Source organism: Stenella coeruleoalba (assembly GCF_951394435.1).
Source record: "Stenella coeruleoalba genome assembly, chromosome: 9".
Lineage (NCBI taxonomy): Eukaryota > Metazoa > Chordata > Mammalia > Artiodactyla > Delphinidae > Stenella > Stenella coeruleoalba.
Window position 1 is genome coordinate 22965940 of NC_137155.1, and position 18168 is coordinate 22984107.

General features: G+C 35.5%; 1 protein-coding gene across 1 annotated transcript in view; it reads left to right on the plus strand.

The window, feature by feature from the left end:
- The first annotated feature begins 435 nt into the window (after positions 1–435).
- The window catches only part of LOC307191680 (platelet glycoprotein 4), a 104564-nt gene continuing 86831 nt past the window's right edge, over positions 436–18168 (plus strand). Inside the window, exons 1-3 of the mRNA XM_079931857.1 lie at positions 436–532; positions 8302–8384; positions 12882–13005. The gene's annotated coding sequence lies outside the window, so the exon portion shown is untranslated. The remainder of the gene's footprint in view (positions 533–8301; positions 8385–12881; positions 13006–18168) is intronic.

Below are 18168 nucleotides of genomic sequence, written 5' to 3' on the forward strand. Positions count from 1 at the left end.
GTTTTCTAATACTCTTGCATATTTGGCAAAAAATGGATAACCAATACACTGTAATTTTATATACAGTAAAGATTAGAAAATGATTGTGGTAAGGGGTGCCTGGTGAAGACACTAACATCTCTGCATGTTCCTGTAAAAGAGCCTTGAGATGATATTTTTTCAAATCATCTTGTTCAAACTTTGCTCTCAGGAACCTTAATGTCACCACTTAACTGTACCCAAGATTTTCGAAATAGTTTTAACATTACAGAAAGAAATGTTCTGGGAGCAGGTATGTAAGAGATGTCTGGATGTCAGATAATTTAGGATCTGAGCTCATTCTGTTTATTTACAGCTTGATAACTCTAGGGAGGAAATGTATTCCCTTTTTATTTACAGGATCTCCCAGGTGAAAGACAATTGTTCTTAGATCATTCTCCCAGCTCTTTCAATCAAAGTTCTTGGACTTAAAACTGATTTTTTCCCCCAAAGCTGTATATATCTTGGAGGAGGTAGATGATTTTGGAGAAGAAGGTACAAGATAGAAAAAAGGGTACACAGGCTATGAAGTGATTTGACATGCTATTTCTTGTAAAAGTCCTTAAGGAATCTTCACTTGCATGATCAACTTCCCCAAACGGAATGAATACTAATTTTACACTGAATTAACACTCATAAAGTAGTTATAAAAAACCATAGAATATTGTTTATGAGGCACTGTTGGTTCTATTTCTTATTCTACTATAAGTAAATAAACATTTATATTTTTATTTCTTAGACTCTTACATAAACTAAGAATATAAGTATAGTTCTGGCAGGTAGCATAAAGTGACATTTCCTTGGAAAAATATTTAAACCATAGCCTTCATACTGTTTTTTCATACTTTTTATTTTTTAAAACTAATATTTTGGGGTTTTTTTTGTGTTAAAGATGAGCATGTTCCTTAAATGTAATTAGGGAAATACTTAAAAATGAAAAACATATATATCTATTATTTGTTCCACTAACTAAAGGTGACCACTCTAAAGGTTTTGTATATTTTCTTCCAATGAAAAGCCTATTTCTTATTGCTTAAGAGTAGCACTTAATGATGATCAATTATTGTAAAGCATCAAAAAATTAAGAAATCCAGTGTTATTAATTAGGATTTGAAAGAAATGATAGAAATAAAATAGTCATACTTAACTAAATTTATCATGACAACTTAGTTCTCATTCATTTAGGCTTTGCATCTATTGGATTCATTTTTTTCTTCTGATTGTAGTATTTTCTGATGTTCTAAATATCTGTTACTATGGTTCATTTTGACCACTATTCCTAGATATTATCATAGCAAATATCTATAGAGCATAGTAAAACAAAACAAAACAAGACAAAAAAACAAAAAACACCCTTGATTCTGATTTCAGGCCCTTCACACATCTCAATTTCAAATTTATATAGTGATAAGTCCAAGGCCAAATTTAGAATCCATGTAACCCACAATCTAACCTTCAAGGGCCTCGGATTCATAGCTCTTGCTCAGAGCTGAGGAAGAGTGGTCCTTGGTTTTAAAAGAAGGTGGGTTGGGGCAGCTGAGTATTGGGAAATCACCCAAGTGACAGTGTTTGGAAAACATAGACTCATGGGTGATCCATTAAAAATTCATTTCCTGTTCCAGAACTGTAGTTGTAAGGGTAAATACAATAAGAACTGACTACTAGCATAAGGATGTTATTATCAGAGTAGATTTTGACACCTGATGAGTGGCTCTTCTAATAGCAATGGTAATGAGCAATGTCTGGCTAATATATAGGATAGTTTCCTCATCTCATAGATTACCTGCACTATAGTGTTCTTTTCAAAGGAGACGTCATGAGGCTTAAGTGAGATGGTTAATGAGTTAGTTCTGTGACTGCTAAGTAGCTTTAAGGTGGGGTGTAGCAGCAGGGGCAGGAGTGGTAAAAGAGTGGTTATAAACTGCACATTGAAGGAACATCAGTCATAAGTTATACCTTGAGACCTAAACTCAGTGTAGTATAGAGACCAGGAGTTAGTGATGGAGTTGTTCACTCATAGCTGTGGAACCTTGAGGAAGGCATTTAAGTTTCCTCCTCTGCCATATGTGACTTGAGTTTGCACTATTAATATGCATTCACCATGAATAAATTGCTTTACGTATATGTGTCCGCCAGTCTGGATTTTATGGTCACAAGTCATCTGAAGAGTTTTTCTTAAAATTCAGCCTTACTCTGCAAAGTGCAAACATAAGAAGTCACTAAGAATGGCTTGACATTGGAGAGAATTCTGAGATCCAAGAGGAGGGATCGTTTAGCTTGATCTTAAAACTAAACTTTAAAATTGCTTGATTGTGCAATAGGAAATCTTTATACATGAGGGAGACTCACTGTGCAGGATTCTGATAGAACAGATGATCAGGATTCAATCAAAGTATTGATTGATAATTGATTATTCCCTTAAAGTATTGATGAATCCATATATTCAAAAATATCATTGAGCATCCACTATGTTCTAGACACAGTGACGACTATGAAGCCACAATCACGTCCTTCCAGAGGCTTCTAATTTAGTGGATAATGATAATTAATAACACAAAACAGCATTCATTAATTTTGAAATGAGTGTCACTGACAGTAAATTCTCCAGGAGTTCATCAGAAGAAACAATCTCTTTGAATAGAGGGGCTCATAAAGTTTCTCTGCTTCTTGACAGTATTTTGTCCAGCCTCATGGGAAGCGAAATGTTCAGCTAAATGTAATTCTTCCCCAAGGAAAACCAGCTGGTGTTTATATAGAATTCCTTTTGGCTTTATTATTGCCATAAGCAACTTCTTCTTTATTTGTGTTTTATAACATGGCTGGGAGCAGCAACAAACAAATGAAGACATTAGTAATATTCCCTGAACATATTTCATTTGTGTCTTTTAAAAACATATTTTTTAGGCCATGATGCAAAATTACCAGAAGTTTCTATTACCTGACTAAATGTGAAAATTTTTCTTGAAAAGGAAACTCTTACATCTCATAATAAATACGGAAAAACATCAAGCCTACTGATAAACTAAATAATGTGAAGGTTTATCTAGGACCTAGGTTCTTGGTGAAAGAAAAACGAAGTTGCTTTGATAATACGTCTTGATCATTCTCTTACATTGCAGTTGTATAAATACATTAAAAAAAAATTTTAAGCCACCAGAACAGATAACCTAACTGTCCTTCCTGAGGGAAACCATGATAGAAAAGCGTATGTGTCATGCTGTTTGTAAGGTAGTTATTCAAAGAACTGCAAAAGAAAGTTTTTGAATTCATAGAATGATGAATGGAAAGTTAGATGATGGCAGTAATGTTCATTGACTCCATGAAATCATTCAAAGGCCTACACTGAGATACCTCACATAATGTAGGGATATAATATCTTTTCTAATTTTTATGTACCATATCTAAATGCTTCTTATAGTTTCTAGAGGATATCTAAGTTTTGATCAGTGATTCAAGACAAGTGACATGAGTGTTGATACTCTCCTCAGGATATTTGCAAGCTCCTTACAGATTAGATTGCTGTGCAAGTTACTGATTTTCTCCAGTTTCTTCCTGTGAAGTTGGGAATGAAATCCTGATCATGGGAAAGGAGGAAGGGGATCTAGAAATCTGATTTAGTTGTATGGTGTGGAAAGATTTTCAAAGATGGGGAAGGGAGGCTGGGTTTAGGTAGGAGAAAAGGAAGATGGAGCGGCACTGGTCACATACACCTTTTGTTCTTAGGGCTTCTATAATGCTCATTGGAGCGTGGGAAGGTTTGCTAATGTCATCGGGTGAACTCAGCTAGTTCACTCATAGAGCCAGTGCTGACATGGCTCAAAGATGTAAAGTGGGTGACTTTTGTCCTCAGAGTATGGCAAGCCTTCCCTTTAATGGCTCTTGTCACCTTGGTAGCACACTAATCTCTCAATTGCCTATTCTGGTCCCCAGGAACACGTATTCTTACATGGCTCATTGAACTAATTTGTGCAGTAAATTTTCATGGAAAGCTTTCAGTGTGACAGGCTCTGTGCTAAACAAGGGTAAACTCACTAACGCTGGCAAAAAAAACTGAACCAAACCTCCAAGGCAATTTGTATTACAATGTGACAAACCCCTAGGTGACATTAAGGCAATGGAATAGAATTCTCATTTGAGGTATCATCAAGAAGAGTAGAGTTGACATTTTTAGGTTCAGTGATTTATATCATCTCTCTGATCCTACAGATTTCTTAACACTATAGCATACTATTGTGAAATAGATCTACAGTGGCTTCTGGCTTGTGGATTGGCATGCGTACAAAACCAACATACAGTTCATAACTGTTTTTTCCTGGTGACCCCGGACCTTGGTCTTTGTGACTTTAATCTAATCTCTGACTTGGGGTCCAACTCCCAGTATTTACATAACCATTTATTTTGTATGAGTCTTCCATGTTTCCCTTTGTTTTCATCAAGGCCTTTAGGACTGAAGATCCAAAATTATTTGCTGTCCAAATGGCAAAATGGTGATAAACATTGAAGCTGGGGGATGGTCATACAAGGTCGTTATACCCTTATTTCCACTTTTGAAAAGTTCAAGAGAAAGTCAAAAGACAAAGAAAACCATAATAGAAGTGACTTTCAGATATTGTGTATGAGAACCAGATGAGTATGAAATTGATGTTTAACTTTACAGGAAGAGAGAAGTTTAGAGAAAGACTCACAGGCCTAACTGTGCTACCTCTGTCTATCAAAAACCGCAAGGATTTTCTGCTTTAAGAAGTTGTGTGCAGTCAAGTCTTTATATGAAAGACTGTCAGTCTCTAATTGTTTCTAAGTTTCCTTGATGGAGTGGTGTCATATAAATCTTGGTCAACAGGCCTTGGAATCTTAACTGCTAAATTCACCAGTTTCTATGTTGTGGTCATTGTTGTTAACTTACATTTAAAATTCTACAGGTCTGCATTTCTTTTTTAACATACCACTAATGTTAGGGACCAGATGTTCCCTCTAGATCAGGGTAGGGCTTCTTAGTTGCTTCCCTTGTTTTTCTTATAATATACGTCTTCCACGAGGTTGTTTTAGAGACATTACAGCGTAGAGTCCTTGAGCTGGAAGCTTGGAATAGTGTCTCAGGGACAAGGAAGGAAGCTCTAAGAGAAAAGTATGGTGGAAAAGGAAGGAAAAAAATGGAAGCAAGCACAGTGTATGGATGTACCAGATGAAGCTAAAAAAAAAAAAAAAACATTCTCACAACTTGTTGAACTGTGATCTTGATGTAGAAGGAAAAAAAAACCTTACGGGGAAACATTCCAATCTGCTTTCTTAGGTTCCTTTAATATTCAGATAAACTTTTAGTAATTTTCTTTTAGAATATGACTATTTCCATGGCTTAATGTTCTCATTGTGTCATTAAATTTTATATTATATATCATTTAGTGGGAAAAACAAAATACTGACAATGTCATTCACTATGCTTCTTTTGATGTAACTTTTGTTCCGTGTGATCAAATAGAATATATGCACCATCAAAAGGCATTCAGGATTATACTGGCTGCTACAAAAACCAAGTTCCTCAGGTCCTGTAAGTTATTATCTTTCTGTTGCATTTTACAGTTGATAAAATTAACATTTAGAGAGGGTAAGTAGCCTATGCTCACACATCTCGAAGTGGGAGAACTGTACTCCCCTTATAAGCACTCCCAGATCTCCTGATTCAGAACTGTTTAATTTTCAAGGGATCCCATTAGTGAAAAGCACTTTTGTTTCCTTTGACAATAAAAGAAACATAGCAGTTAAAAATATATATTCCAGGTTTTTTCCCCCAGCTTTTCAAAAGTCTTCCACAGAAGATGTAAGTGAATCTCAACCTGGTTGTCATTTGATTTTCAAATGTGTTGAATGGTTGAGTGCCGAATTTTATCTAATCTCATTAGACAAAATTCAGTGGTGGTTACATAATGTTTTTGCCTAAAAAACTACGTTATTTCTTAAGAACCTATTAGATTTAGAAACAGGATATTTCCAAAAGAAAAAAATGACAAGACAGTATCTTTTTTTTTTCTTTTTTAAAGTAGGTCTCATTGAAACTGTGATGAGGAACCATGTCACTAGGGAAAAAGAGTCATTAAATTTTGTTTGTTTTGCATACATGCCAATTCACAACTCAGAGGAAACTGGATTTATTTTGCTATCAAGTAACTTTATAGACATATACACAGTATATAAACAGATTCTTAAAACGACTTTAAATACTCAAACATCTCTTTTGAAATGCATTTTAATAGGTGATAAATGAATTCAGGAGACCTATCTAGACTTCATTTTTAACCCCCAAACTGTACACAAGCTGATCATTTGAAGCACCATCTGAGTGTCGAGAAAGAAGAATGATTTTTCCAAGGTCCAAGACCTCATTGAAAATATCCCACTCAGAAATCTGGGAAACCCTATTTGCCAATGGCATGAGCCTAAGCAAAGCATAAGATAAAGCTGAGATCAATATTCCAGGCAAACCACCTATGAACACTACATCCAGTGATGAAGCTTAAAGTTAAAATCAGAGAAGTATTCAGAGCTGGATGAGAGAACGTCATGAACACAGACTGGAAATGAGCAATGTCATGAACACAGACTAGAAATGAGGAAACAGACTGGAAATGAGCAATGTCATGAACACAGACTGGAAATGAGCAAACAGACTGGAAATGAGCAATGTCGAACACAGGTTGGAAAGGAGCCAACAGGTCTGAGTTTCACAGGCTGTCTGAGCTGAGCAGCAGAGTTCAGGTGCCAGTGATGCAGACTAATTTCTCCCATATTCTGAATGGAAATCTATGCTAGTGATTAGATGCAGTGATTTAGCAAAATTCTCTTTGCTGGGCTTCCCTGGTGGCACAGTGGTTGAGAGTCCGCCTGGCGATGCAGGATACACGGGTTCGTGCCCCGGTCCGGAAGATCCCACATGCTACGGAGAGGCTGGGCCCGTGGGCGATGGCCGCTGGGCCTGCGCGTCCGGAGCCTGTGCTCCGCAGTGCGAGAGGCCACAGCAGTGAGAGGCCCGCGTACCACACACACACACACAAATTCTCTTTGCTTTCTGCTGTGCTCTTTTTCCATCAGAAATAATAACCTGTTCTCAATGAAGGCCTCAGACCTCCTAACTGCCCCCCCACCTCCACCCCACACACAAATCAGACTATTTAAACTGGAAGTAAAAGGAAAGAAATTACATTATTGCGTGTTCAACAATTTCTTAGCAGCTGCCTGCTGGAAGGTTTGTGGCAGTTACATCAGGCGTATCACATAAAGTTTATATTCAATAACTTCTAGTGTCTTCAGTCACTGAAAAATGCATGGTAGGTCCCCACTGAGTGTATTGCCACTCTCTGTGCTAGCTGTTGAAATATTATTTAGGGGAACATTAAAGAAAAAATATTCTCAGGTTTCAGAGTCATGTTGGGTGACAAAAAGTCACCCAAGGAAAAGTTGCAGGGATCCAGGGTTAAAAAACATACTAGTGATTCACATCCAATGCACAGCAGAATGAGCCATCATGGGAAGGATACATTAAGAAAACTGATAGGATCGCAAAAAAATGGTTCCACAGTTCCATGGCTACAGGGGATCCATTTAGTTTTCAGACCTTTGACCTTTGCTCAAAAGATGACCTAGTTAGTCTTCTATGCTTTGGCCTTTATATTTTGTCTCTTTGGACTAACAGCCATGTAGTAAATCTACAGTCATTCCATAAAGTTTCCCCTTTATATCTGTGCACTTTCAAATATAATTTGATGTGGCCTCCATTCCGGCAGAATGATCACTGCTTCATTATGCCATTTTAACCACGATCAGCAATTGTAGACAACAGTGTCCTTTGAGTACTGTGTATAAGTTAGTCAATCTATCTATTTGTACTTGAAAAGGCAAAAATAAAAAAAAGCAAATAACTTCTAGAAAAAAAGCAAAATAAAAACCTCATCAGAGATACATGAAATAAAGAACAGAAAGCTGTTATTGGTGTCATATACCCTTAAAGGTATCTTATCTACAAATGAACAGGCAAAAGTTAAAACTGAATTTAGCTCACGTCTTTCAGGAATGTATTACTGGAGTGCCGAAATTCGATAATAAACAAGTATGATCAGCAAACATACAGGCTTTCATTATCATCTAATAAAAGAGACTATTGTGATATGTTATGTAATTTTTAAACAGTTACTTGAACTTTACCTCATACAAAAATATAAAAACATCCTCTTATATAATATTATTATTAGGTCTTTAGGCTTTATGGCAAAACTGTTTCTTATACCCTTATAGTTATGACTGATTTCTGGCTACTTGTTGAGTCTCCAGCTGAATCATGGACAGGACCAGTGATATGACCTGAACTCAGTAATAAGGTACATAAACTTGACCTGGCTATCCCTTATCTCCCTCTAGTAGTAAGTTGTTACAAACTATTTGCTAAAATAAAAATACTCTTTACATGTATGTAGGTGATACTCAGGAAATGGTGTGGCAAAGAATATTCAATTTATATGCTTAGAGTTCTAAGGTAAAAAACAGAAATTTGGTACTTGAATGCCAATATGTGATTAAGGAAATAGAATATCATGGAGAGTAATGGATCGCAAAATTTAGGATAATAATAACAGCAATATCAGGCCAAAAGGTAGTACAGGCATCTTGAATATCATTCTAATGTTCTTTATTACTGTCCTGAGATACTTATAATTTTCAAGGAGAATAATGGGAGTTAAAAATAGCAAAGAAAAAAAAAAAGGAAAGCAAAGGGAATGTATGAGCCAAGATAATACAGAGATTAAATTCTACCAACTTCTTTCATAAATCTTTGATATCTCCACAGTCCCTGAATGGATACTTTGGCCAAGCATTGAACTGCTTCTGTGATCAGCAAACATACAGACTTTCTTTTCCTTTTTTTCCCCATTTAAAAATTATCTCCTACTTCTTGAGTTGGCAGAACGTCAGGCAAATTGATTGCCCGTCTATTTTCTGTACACAGCCCACATCTTTAAGGACCTCAGAATTTTTCTTAACATTGTGTGCCCTACCTAGAAGCCATTTTTTCCGCCTTTTCCACTTGTTCAAATCCTACTCATTTTCCAAAGCTTAACATAATGTGCTATCTCTGCATTTCCTTATCTCTCTCTGAGGTCTCAAAGCAAATTAGTTATGCATATCCTATGATTGTAAAACTAGCTACCTATCTATTACTGTAAAGCAGTTTTTCCAACCACTGATTTAAAATATTCATGGATTAACAATGATAAAGATGGTAAATGTGTCCATTTCTATTTCAATTTTAAAATCAAATTGAAATATAACTGCTTAAAAGAGGAAAAAAAAAGTTTGAGGTCTCAAACACTGTCAAATGAATACCCATTCAGTTTATCAAAACTGAACAATGCCAGCTGAAAGGAAGAGCTTTAAACTCTATTCAGTTTTAAACTACCATTATTCTTATTTTTAAAACTATTTTATAAATCATTGATTAAAGATATTGAGAGACCTAAGGGTATTGAAAACCAGAGGTGAAAGTAGAAGTAAGGAAGTTTGTATATCTGCAAATTTGCACCAACACCATCTTTATCAGGTTTGAAAAGTGCATTCAGGCAGTTCACATTTCGATAAAGAAGAAAGAGTTGTGTCTGGAAATTCAAGATCAGTAACCAAAGAAAATATATGTGTCACATATATTTAATCTTTTACTTGTTAGGTACAAAAGCAAGACACGTCCAAATAGTGTTATTGATGTAGAAGTGTTTTCATAAAGCAGCCTCTAACCTCCTTTCTTATCTCATAATTAAGAAATTAAATAATTAATATAAATATAAAAAATAGTATGATATAGTTAAAAAGTATGAAATACAAAAAGTCAAATATCAATTAAGGAAACGTTGTTTTTGTCCATATTTGATGACAAAAAATTGTTAAATTTCAGGTCATCTTTCACTATATATTTGGTACTGAAATACAATACATTAAAACTTTATGCATTAACAAATTAAGCTTCTTATTAATTATTTGGAGGTAAAATTTCCTTTTTTAGTAGGAAAAATCAAATTTAGTTTTCTATTATGGCTATATTAAAGAATACACAATCCTTAATAATTTCCTAATATAATTAGAAATCTGACTCTTCATATCATTAAAAATGAATAAAATTTTTTAACATGACAGGCTATAGATATAACTATGAAAATGGGTCACAGGTCTGAAAAGGTTTGGAAATGTTAGTTGATAAATAAAAATAATTAAAAATTGAATATAACAAATTAATACTTTATATTCACTTAGAAATGTGATATATAAATAAATCAATAGATGAATAAATACATGGATTAGAAGGAGGAGGGAAGAGCAAGATTTGTTAGAGAAGAAATTGATTGTAAAGCCAGATAGACCTGGTTTGAATTTTTTAAACTGTCACTTATGAGCTATAGGTCCTTAGGAAAGATATCCCACCAAAACTCTTTGAGCACAAGTTAATTATAAAAATAATAGATATGGCAGTTCCAGTAATATACCTACCTATGCAGTAGTCCTTATGCAAAGTTTTTATCCCATTCTTTTCTTGCTCTAGTTTGAGTGTAGTTTCAGCCTGCATGTGGTATACACATGGCTTCAACCTGTGTTGAAATGTTCAGGAGAAAGACACAAATCCTAGAAGTTAGTATTTCTTCCCAGCTTTCTTTTGTGTAATCCTCATTTATCCAAATTCAATTGCATTTTTTCCCACTGTTCTTTGATATCATCCATTACTTTCCTAGATGAGATGGAGGACTAAAAGACTAAGACTAATCTTTTAGTCCTCCATCTCATCTACCTTTTATAATACATTGTAACAAATAAAAAATTTATAAAATTCTATCTAATAAACAATAATCATTCATCTAATTAAGGGAGGGAATTAGATATTATCACCTAGATATTTTTCATAAGCTCAGATAATCTTCTTAATTTTCTCATGCCTAAACCTCAAAGTCAGCAGCACCATTCTAGTTTCTTCTGTTATATTTGGCTGGATAGATCTATGGATTGGCCAAGAGATAGTAGAAGTCTCAGTTCTCTCTGTTCTTCTCCATTATTTCCCACAAACATATCTGAGAATGCTGTTCTAAAAAGAGGAAATGGATTGAAGTTACATTTAAATGTTGACTATCAAATAACAAAATATATCTATAATGACTGGAATTTTAGGATCAAAAGTTTCATTAGAATAAGAACGTATGTCTTAAAATTATGCAGTATGAGAGACTCTACTGCTGGCTTTCACGTAGTCATCTGCCATGTTTTGAGAGGATCACATATAGCTAGGACCTGAAGGCAGCCTCTAGTAGCTGTGGACAACACCTAGTCAACAGTAAGCAAGGAAGCAGGAATCTCAGTCCTACAACCACAAGGAACTCACTTTCTCCAGCAAACATACGAGTGTAGAAGATGACCTCAAGCCTCAAATGAGAAAGTAGCCCAGCAGAAACTGTGTGAAACTGTGAGAAGAGAATTCAGCCACTCTGTGCTCGAACTACATACAGAACTGTGAGATAATAAATGGGTGTTGCTTTAAGCCACTAAGTTTGTTATGAAGCAATAGAAAATTAATATGATAGGGTTTTTTGTTTTGTTTTTTTTTTGTTGCATTAATTCCCATTGTTTCTTATATCAAAACAAATAACCTGAAAGCTATTTCTGGGACTAAAGACTTTCCATTCCCCACAGAAATTCTTTCATGGAATTAAGGGTTCCATGTTAAATCTTAAACATTTTAGTTGCAGGTTAATGCCATAAATAAATATATAAAAATAGTTTATTCAGCTAGTCAGCAAATATTTCTGGTATGCCTTCTACATGTTGGGTACTCTTTTAAGCAATGTGGAATATGGCAGTGAACAAGAGAGTGAAAATTCCCTGGCCCCAAGGGCTTTACATCTTCATATAATATATATTAAAGATTTTAAAAATACCAAAGAAATATATGATAAAATCAAGTAGCATAATAAATGCAATAAAGTGGAGTTAGAGGATAGAGTATGATGAGAGATTGCTGTTTTAAATACATTGGACACTAGAGAGATAACATTTGAGCAGAGAAGCTGAATAAAGAGGGGGAACAGAACCAACACACAAATATCTGGGAGAAGAGGGTTTCAGGTCAAGGGAACAGCCGGTGGAAGGTCCAGAGGTAGGATGTGTTTTGACGTGTTCCAGAAAGGCCAGAGTGGTGTGAGCAGAGTGAATGAAGTAGAAGATAGTAAGAGATAAAGGTGGAGGAGAAGTCAATGGCCAACCATATGAGGTCTTTTAGATTCTGAACCTTTGAAGATACTTTCTACTTCTGAACCTTTTGTTAGAACTCTTTGATGACACTGTCCATTTTAATGTATATCTCTTTTAAAGATCTAGTAATCAAGTTATCTTAAAATTTGGTTCATGAAGAAATTTGATGCCTTCTGAAGGACTGCTAAGTTTTCTTTTATGATGAGAGTTTTAAAACACATAACAGTACCCTTGTGGTCATGGCTGCCAGGAGACACCAAGCTTGGGCTTGAGTGAACGAATGTTCCTCAGCTAAGGTTTTGGGTAAACTCATCTCCGCTCCTTCACGATTTTTTTTATTTGTCTCACATCTTCATTAATTTTCTGTCATTTATTGTTGCTTTAAATACCTTTTGGAAATAGGTATAATACAAAAAAGACCAAATCTGCCAATCAGAGATCTTTCTATCTAAAACTATGATTCATATGACATCCATTTATTAAACAATTGGTTAGTATTTAGAGACTATGGACTAAATTAAATGAATAAGCCCTCGATTCCATCAAAGAGATAAATTTGTATGCTAAGTATAATAAAATAAGATTTAAACTTACAGGGAATTAAAGTCTCATATATAACACTCTGGGCGGTCAGTTCATGAAGAGCTTTTGTTGGCTAAGGGGAATTGAAGAAGAAATCACAGAGAGGAGGAGCTTAAAGGAAGACTCCTGCTGAATATGGTAAGACTCATTATACACTGAACAGTACTAAATGGTGTCATTCACATTGTATACGTGATATATATATATGTGATGTATTATATATGATATAATATATGTACATATATAATGGCAATTTTCTTGTAGGGTACTTCAAAGTATTTTGAAGAAGTGGTTCCTTTCATTTGCACAAAGTAACCACATAGGCCAATAGTAGCACAAACAGTAATTTTTAAACATGAAAGTATCCATTAATTCCAGTTCAATGTGTCTGGGATGAAGAATGAACATGTTATGTTTTTTAAAGCTTTCAGTGTCCACACCATGTTAAGGATCATTGAATTTGGAGAGTAACATTTAGGTAGAGAATTGAAAATTCTAGATAGAGGAAATATTTAAAGCAGTGGAAAATGCAAGAAAAAATGCAGAGAATATTTCATTGAAGAATAGACTTCATGCAGGAATAGGAATAATAGTTGAGAAACTTCTGTGCTGGTCTAAGGAGTTTAAAGTTCATTCTCTAGGAAATGGGTACTATTAATGTTTTATTTTAAATAAATAAATCATAAAATCAAATTTGGGTTTTAGAAAGATTACCCCGAAAGCAGTGAGAAGGATAAATGAGAGGGGAGTATTTCTGCATGCAGAAAAATCGATCAGGAGACCATGGTAATGGTTAAAGGTAGGTGGTGATTGAAACCTGACTTAGGTAGAGGCAGTGAAAACAAAACACAGGAGACAAATGGAAAATATATGGTGAGGTTAGAGTTGTTAGGAATTGGAAGATGATTGGGTGTATGGGGAACAGTTTTAGGCTGGGTAACAGGAGGTATGGTGATGTAATTTTACAGAGATGAAGAACACAGATGTAGAGGTAGGAAAGGGGAGTTGTGTTTACGGCAGCAGGGTAGAGATGTGCACGGAAGGTTGACGTGCAGTTATATCACAGTGAGTCAATCAAAACACGGTGTTTAAGAGCTTAAGACCTGGAGCCATGGAGATCTGGGCCCAAATCTGGCTACTTGGAGCACTGTAACAGTGAAGTAAGTTATTTAACTTTACTAAACTTTCATTTGAATGTGTAAAATGGTAAATGTTAGTTTTATATCCAGAATTTTGAAAAAGTGAGTTAATAGAGACACTTTACTGGTGTATAGAGAATTCTCAAAAATGCTAAGTAAATTTACTATTAGGGTAGAATTTAGGGGTAAAAAATAGATTTGGGGATTAACTGTGCAGAGGTGCTAAATTGAGCCCATAGAGTAGCATACATTGCCCAGGAAGAGAAGGTACAGGAAGAAGAGAATGGATAGGAGTAGAACACAGAAGATACCTATTTTGAGAATGCAGATAGAGCAAGGGGAACACAAAAATGGACAGGGAAAGGACAATCAAGAACATGGTATGAAGAATTTATGCAGAAATAGAGGAATCCTATTTGAAGTATGATCTAAGGGCTGGAAATCTTGGTTCTAGAGCTTTGTTAGTATGTTTTGATTGGTCTCAGTATCCTTCTACTTAATCTTCCCCTGTCTCTCCCAAAGAAAACAGAGCTACAGCACACTAGATAGTGTTTTGTACAGTTGCTTACCAAAAAAGTACATAAGAACTGCCTGATTATTAGCTGATTATCACGTGATAACATCAAAACAAAATTTCATAAACAGAAAGTGCTACAACATGTAAGTAATAATTATAAAAAACCAAAGCTCTGTGTCTGATTTAAAAACCAGTGGGACATCTGCTTGGTTGCTACCATAATTGGCCACCAGCCTGTTGTTTTGTTGTACTAGAAGGACTTTATGTCCTGTGGATGTTACTTGCTCCTGGTCCAGGGGGACTCAAGTTTCCATTAGATTACAAGCTTTATACACAGAGCCAGATGTGTGCAAGACTCTTGCACAATTTCTAAGTCACTTAAAATTTTTTTGCCTTTAGTATTAGGTTCATTCAGTTTCCTTTAGTCCTTCCTCCATGAGAATTAATCATCTCCCTGGACTTCCAGTCTCTAAGGTGTCACTTGCGTTGTGACTCTCCCTGTGACTCTCCTTGTGAAAGCTTGGTAGGATAACCCAAACAAAAAAGATAAATTGACATTGCAGTAAGCGTTCACTCCTGTTCACATTGTACTCAGTTCCGCTCAGTCATTCATTTATGTAATCTGTCATTCAAGAAATGTTGTTTCAGCACCAGCTGAAATATGCCAGTCATTGAGCTAGATGTGTTCTCATATGTTAACTGAAGAGTAAGTGTTCATGTTAGGGTGTAGAATAATTTCTAGAATAGCTTCAATTTAAACAGTTTATCAATTACTCTTCTTCCCCTTTCCTCACATACCACAACAGCAAACTCCGTTGATTTTACCTTCTAAATATTTCACAAATCCATGGTTTTTTCTCCATTTTTTTCAGTCATTTTAGGACGTTACTATTAAAGTCAGTAATAGTTGCCTTGATGGTTTCCCCACATCCATCCTTACCTCTCTTTAGTCCATTAACCATGAAGCTATCAGAGAGCTTGTTTTTAAATGTTATTCAGATCCAATCATGTATCTCTCTTGATTAAAATTTTTCGAAGGCTTCCCATCGTTCTTAGGATAAATCCCTACAAATCCCTATGACATCTGGTTCTTCCCCAGCTCTTCTGCCTCATCTCATATTACTCTTCCCTGCCCTCTTTCATCCAGTCACATTGGTCTTCTACCATGCTCCTTCCTGACCATGGCAGCCTCCTTAGAGTTGCTGGACCCCTACCTTTGAATGCTTTCCTAATTCTTTGCCACTTAAAAGCAACTCATTTTTAGATATTTGTGTGTGTGTGTGTGTGTGTGTGTGTGTGTGTGTATGATATATATGATATACATATAAATATATTATATGTCAGTATTTATATATGGTTGAACTAAATGGTAAATAAAGAGCCAAAGTTAATGCTCTCAAGTATCTTATTGTTTAGACAAGCAGTATTTAAGACATCTTAATATATTATAATAAACTGAGATAAACAAGGATAATTTTTGAAGGAATTTACACTGTGATAAGCTGAGAGGTCAGAGAGAATTCCCTAATATATCTATATATAGGCTTCCCTGTATAATATGTATATTTATATACATATATATAAACAATATCTGCATATATCCATATAGATATATACACACATACACACATATAAACAAATGCATGCAATAGATAGATGTATACATATATGCACGTGTATATACATATATAAACAAATACAATGTATATATACATATATGCACACATATATATACATTCAAATGTATATGTATATTAGGGAAAACTCTCTGATCTTTTAGCTTAGCTTATCACAATAAAACTTTCCTTCATTATTTATCCCACTTTATGATAATACATTATGATTTGTGAAATACTACTTGTCTCCCTTCACTAAACAATAAGATACTGAGAGCACAAACTTTGGCCCTTTATTCACCATTTTTTCTCAAAGGAGTAGCACAATGCCATACACATAAACAGAATCTCAAAGTGTTTTGCTATTTGATGGATGAATGATTAAATGATCAACCATCCACCCTAGAAGGGAAGAATGTTGCTTTGGAGCTATAATATTTCATTGCAAATTATATTTTAAATTAATTTTTATTAGAGTATCCTTCACACTGCAAATTATTGGTAAGGCTTTTACAACTAATGAAGATGACACTGGAAGGGAGAAAAAAATAAAGATACACAACTGAGCAGTAATTTTAGATGTCAAAGACAAGAGCACCACTCCATTAGATCATTTTTATTAGTATAGATTTCCATCAATCCTCATTACTTTTGTTTTTTTAAAAAAATTTATTTATTTATTTTTGGCTGTGCTGGGTCTTCGTTGTTGCACGTGGGCTTTCTCTAGTTGCCTCGAGTGGGGGCTACTCGTCGTTGCGGTGCACAGGCTTCTCATTGTGGTGGCTTCTCTTGTTGCGGAGCACAGGCTCTAGGTGCACAGGCTTCAGTAGTTGTGGCACGCGTGATCCAGAGCGCAGGCTCAGTAATTGTGGCACACGGGCTTAATTGCTCCGCGGCATGTGGGATCTTCCCAGACCAGGGCTTGAACTCATGTTCCCTGCATTGGCAGGCAGATTCTTAACCACTACACCACCAGGGAAGTCCCAATCCTCATTACTCTGGATGACAAACATAAAGCCAGCACTCGCCTCTAAAGTCAGCTTTGAGAGGAAATGGTGGTAAAACATTTACCTCAAGCTGATGTTTGGAATAAAGACATTTCACACATGTATAGATTTGAGGAGAGCAAGGTAAGCAGAGAAGATTAATATTAAGACTTTTTCTCCATTGTATATTCTTTTCTCCTTTGTCACAGATTAGGTAAATCCGAAAGAGGAAAACAAATATCATATATTAACACATATATGTGGAATCTAGAAAAATGGTACAGATGAACTTATTTGCAGGAATAGAGACGCAGACGTAGAGAATGGACGTGTGGACATGGAGGGGGGTAAGGGTGGTGGGATGAATTGGGAGATTGGAATTGACATACATACACTACCATGTGAAAAACAGATAGCTAGTGGGAACCTGCGGTATATAGCACAGGGAGCTCAGCTCTGTGCTCTGTGGTGACCTAGATGGGTGGGATCGGGGGAGGTGGGAGGTCCAAGAGGGAGTGGATATATGTGTACATATAGCTTATTCACTTTGTTGTACAGCAGAAACTAAACACAATATTGTAAAGCAACTATACCACGATTTAAAAAAAAAAAAGACTTTGCCCTAGCTTTTCTGCAAGAAAATGGTCCTTACAAAGAATGTCTGAGTGAAATTATTTATTCCATGCTAACATGGGAAAGCTAACAGACAAACAAACAGAAAAACCTAGAAAGAAGGGTGTGTTACTAGAATCAGTGAAAAATTAGTCCTCAAAATGTCTTTCAGATCCTAAATATATACTTTACGCAAGCTGATGATAATCCAAGGGCGTTTTTCAAATGTGTTTTTCCTAAAAACAAGTTAGCAAGGTTCACATGTTAAAGTATATTGGTGAATATTCTCATTGTTTTCAAGTGTGTACAGGGGTTTATGCCAAAATCTCCTAAGGCCACAACCATTCCTTCCCTGTTATGTTACAGAACCAGGGACTCAAGAACAGATTGCTGTTAACACTTATACAGTGGACAGGAATATATACAAAGGG